Source organism: Notothenia rossii (assembly GCF_949606895.1).
Source record: "Notothenia rossii genome assembly, chromosome: 2".
In the NCBI taxonomy this organism is placed as follows: domain Eukaryota; kingdom Metazoa; phylum Chordata; class Actinopteri; order Perciformes; family Nototheniidae; genus Notothenia; species Notothenia rossii.
Window position 1 is genome coordinate 11,191,619 of NC_136904.1, and position 5,423 is coordinate 11,197,041.

Below are 5,423 nucleotides of genomic sequence, written 5' to 3' on the forward strand. Positions count from 1 at the left end.
GGGAGGACCCAAAATAACACAATTTTCATGGGTCCATTCGTGATGGATGTGCCAGGATACAAAACAACATATTTCCTCTCTGGAAACATTTTAAAATCTGGTGGAAGATGATTTAACTTCATGTGTAAACAATTACAGGGAATCATGACTTTTAAGGGACTGCCAATTGAAATGAAATATTAAGATGTCTATGAGATCACTGTATTTACACAGATATAGATGCACAAACAAAACAAACCATATAAAACGGTATGTAAGAATAAAATACACATATTATAATATTGCTTTCATGTCAGTGACATCTTATATTCTTACATATACCATTTGTATGGTTTGTTTCTCCAAGTAATGTGCAACTTTATCTATGTATGATGGGATGCTATAGACATCTTAATATTCAATTCAGTCTAATCAGCAATCAGGAAGGGACTATACTACAGCTGTCAGTGTTTTTGGACAGATATCGGTGATGTCAATAGCACTCCTACAAATGGTCCAAATATTTTGTTAATCATAGCAGATAATGCTTTAAGACACAATTTTAGCATTGAGCTTTGTGCAGCTTCCCAAAGATGCTAGCATTGCTTTGGATATTTAATAATTGAGTTAAATATTTAATAATTCCTCCAATTAAACTACAAAATATGTTGTTTTTAATTGCCCTTTAGAACAGCCCATATATGAGTTTGAGTGTTGATTGGGTTTGGTCCTTATAAATAATTCAGGGTAATGATGATGCCTATTAATGTCCTAAAATTAACACGTACAAATACCCTGTGGACTCGAGTATGCAACACATTTTAACTTACTACAGCAGTCTGAGCTTCATGCTTTTTGCCAAGTCAAATGTGTGCAAATACATATATATACTGTATATATATATATATATATATATATATATATATATATATATATATATATATATATATATACAAGCCCATAAATCAGCACAGGAATAAACATTGTCCTTTACTGGTAATGTGTTTAGTGTATTCCTGACAGTGACATGTGACCACTGACAAAAGGACATTTCAAATTGATTGCTCATTATGCTTGACCTGAGTAATGTCAGTAAGCTTTAGGGCTCTCAGCTATAGTCTGTGTTTGGCCATCCATCCATCAAGAAATAAAAACCTGAAGGCTGCAGAGCAGAGCAAACTTACAGCACATAATTAAATTCAAAGAAGACCTGGCTCTTCACCTACATAGACAGCTGGCTAGATAATCACAGCTGTAGTTTGATGGCTTATTGTATTCAAACAGTAATTATATCCTAAAAATACAGTAATCCTATTTCAGAAAGAAACCAGGCCCTGTCTTCCCTCTCCTCCTTCAGCTAATTTCAACCAAAATGTGTATATTTAAATGCAGATGCAATGTGAAGACTGTATAGGATAGTTATTATCATATCGCAACAATGAATTTATGTTTCCAATTATTCCCAAAATAATGTTTGGTTGATTCTTTTGAAATATATCTTTGCATGAAAACAAATATTATATAGCTGCACAACAGAGGTGTTTCCATTAGTGTAGACTTGAAAACTCTCCTTATGCAGTTGTTTGATTGTGGCATGATGCAGGTTCAGCTACGTTTTCTTCTAAAAAACATTTATTGCCGTGTAGGTTTTCACTTACAATGACTCGGCCTTTTGTGCATAAAAAACATTAAGAGGAAATAAAGCAATAGGAAAAGCAATGTAAAAGTGAGGAACAGAAATTAAGAATAAAAAAAATACAGTTGAAATAAAAAATAGATTGTATACAATACGTTTTAGAAACAGAGAGTATATGACGTTGCGTCATGATGTGCATGGAGGGCCTTCTATTTAAAGTCTCAGTGTCTAGGAGTTTAGTTTTGAGCAGACATGACTCAAGCATTTATTTAATTGCCAGACAGTTCATAAAATCACCCGACCAAAACGGCAAGGAAAACAGCATGTGGCTTTCTTATTGCAGTAAATAAATTAAACAATTAGGAAAATTCCATGTTGCACTCTAACCCAGGGCTAGGCTATAATTCAATACTATCAGAGGAATCTTATTATGCAGATGGATCAGAATGTTATACAATATTATGATGTTCAATTAATGACTGCAAGCAGTTTCTATTTTACAGTTACACAATCGAGTGCGGGTTTTGTCTAATTTAATAAACAACAGTGGGTTTCTTAAGTATTTTACATGTTATATATGTCTATTTAAGCATTTCATTGTAAAATTAGTAAAATGTTTAGCCTCTGTTTCGACAAAGGTATTGTAGAGAGTAGTCTGACTGCTTTTATTTCAAAATGCACATTAGCTGAGTCTGCCACCTGCTGGCTAATTTGCAGTAAGCTTTTCGTAAGAGATAGCTGTGGATGTATTTGAAGTTAATTTCTCATTGCTGGAACTGAGCTTTTATAGTAAAACGTTGCCTATTGTAGCCTATGCCATTAACAGAGGAAATGATTTTAGACATCCAAGGACAAAATTGAATGAAAAATAATGTGAAATACATATTTTAACAGAGGGATTGTGCACAGAGAAGACATGCTGGTTCCTGTGCATGTCTCTGTGTTTCCATCCTGGCATTGACCCGGATAGACGAAAGAGGAGAAGAGAAGTCACTCTTTCAAGTCCAACAATACCAGGCCTCATGTCCTTCAATCAAAGCCTCAGACTATACAGGCCTAATAACACTTCCAATCCACTGATGAGTAATTTCATCGAGAAATTAGCTGAGTTTTAAAGTTCACTCTTCACATTGCATGATCCAGCTGGAAGAAAACAAAGTTGTCCCTATAAGGGTTTAGTATGAAAGTATGCCAACGTATTTTTTCTGTTTGGGTAAACAATTTAAATAATAATAGTGAAGCACCTCGTTAGCCAAGTTACAACCCATCAAAATTATGACATTTTGTGAGTACATTCTGAATCTGCATCTTAACCACTGAAATCTTCTATATGTCAGGTTAATGCAGTAGCTACTTGGCTAAAGTATTTTATCTAAAGTAGAAGTAACCACACAGTAAGGAAGTGTTTATTAAACCCCTTGTGAAAATATTAGGAAAGGCCTAAATGAATACATTTTGGATGCATGCTTTCCCATTTGAAAGGTTGTACAACTAATTCCGGCTCTTATTTATAAGTTCAGTATAATATATGTAAAGGCAGTGGTGGAAAGTAACTATACTAAAGTACAATTTTAAGGTACTTATTCTTTACTTAAGTATTTTTATTTGTGTGCTACTTGGTACTTCTACCCAAGGGCGCCGGAAGCAGGGGGGCCAGGGGGCCATTGGCCCCCCCACTTTTCAGCCCTGCCCCACATTTTCGCAGCAGCAGATGCCGCGGAAAACTGTACAAATCCCGTTTCAATAATTCTCCTCTACTCTAAAGTCGCATCTAAAACGCGATCTGATCTAGCTGTGTACATTTTGTTATTTTTGATTGTTATATTCAGTCTCACTAGCTTCAGGCATGTTTGAAGCTTGTAAAGGGAAGATGACAGCTCTCACTCGCCACTCTGCTGTTCCTCAGCGCCGCTCCCCCTCCCTCCCGCTGAAATTATGAATGTAAGGTGTATAGTAATCATAGATAACACGGCAGGGTCCGTTACAGTTTGTTTTTATCTGATTTCAAATAAGCAAAGTCTTGGCTTTCAGTACATTAAACTTGTTTCGGCAAATTCAGATGATAAATAGGCCTACAACTTTGAAGCTTGTAACGGAATAATTACAAGCGGAGAACGGAGTAATTTAACGTCACTGCAGGCATAACAACAGCCGGTGTTTCTCGTGAGTCTTTTCCCCGGGAAACAAACACAATACACACAAACGCAAAAATACACAAACACACACGTATATACACGCGGCGCAGAACACTGTACAAATCCCGTTTCAATAATTCCCCTGTACTCTAAAGTCGCATCTAAAACGCGATCTGATCTAGCTGTGTATATTTTGTTATTTTGTATTGTTATATATATTCAATCTCATTAGCTACACGCATTTTTTAAGCTTGTAAAGGGAAGACCACAGCTCGCCTCTCACTGGCCACTCTGCTCTTCCGCAGCGCCGCTCCCCCTCCCTCCCGCTGAAATTATGAATGTAAGGCATAGTAATCATAGATAACACGGCAGGGTCCGTTACAGTTCGTTTTCATCTGATTTCAAATAAACAAAGTCTTGGCTTTCAGAATATTAAACTTGTTTCGGCAAATGCAGATGATAAATACAGGTTTGAAGTTTGTAATGGCATAATTACAAGCGGAGAACTGAGTAATTTAACGTCACAACAGGCATAACAACAGCCGGTGTTTCCCGTGAGTGCAGTAATCCAAACGAAAATATCTTCCCTCCGTAGTATTTTTGATCATTTGCTCCGCTAATAATCAATCAGATCGATGGATTCCAGAGAAGAGAAACACTTTAAAGGCCTTTTTCTCAAAACGATGACTCTGTAACAGTCATTATATAATGTGACATATTTTGCTTAATATTTGGAGTACAAAAACAATCCTGATCTCATTAGAAAGCTAGGAATCAAAATGTGTCTTCGGGTCAATGCGAACGATTTCGATGGAGCAGGTCACTTTGCATTAGGTAAAATAAAGCAGGCAGACATAACAGGAAGAATATGTACATTTTAACCCAATCAAATAGGACATTGTCACACCATTCAAATGTATCCATGTAAATTACAACCAATAAAAAAGCTTAGATTTGTTTATTTGTTACGTTGTTTACTTTATTTGTTACGTTGTTCTGCTGTGTGTGTCAGCCGTTAACCTAGAGATATAAAGAATATATACACTTGCAAACATGTCAGAAGAACCAGCGCAGAAGAAAACTAAATACGGTCAATCTAAATTTAAATTTAACAACTGGAAGGTCACATCCCTGACTACCACATCTCCGGAGGCTGGACCTTCTTCAAACAGCGAAGCCAGATGAACCCAAAAGCAGCAGCTCTAGTCTGCGGCCGCAGAAATTGTCAAAACCGCCGCCGACCCCATCGCCGCCGTTGTTGAACCGAAACAGGCTGGTTCCAACTGCATGGAGGTTTGCTGTCGGGACATTGAGGCGGTTAAAGCTGTACAGCTAACTATCAGAAAAAAGGAGACCGCTAGTAGATTATTTGGGCAAAGAGAAGGTACTTCAACGCAGAATGGTACAAAAACAGAGTGGTTAATTTTTACTTAGGATCATACCTGTGTTTAGTCTAGAAAAAGGTGAATGTGTGCATTTTATTATAAAATTGTGTATATTTACAGACTGTTGCAAACACTAAGAAGCTTATAAACATCAGGTTTAAAACTAAGAGCTTTACAAAAAAGTAACACAATTAAAGATGTTTGGAGTTTTATTTGAGTTATTCATTTAAATTTTTTGTCAAAGAGATGCTGATTTGAAACCGTTGTAGCCGTTACGGCATTTCCTGT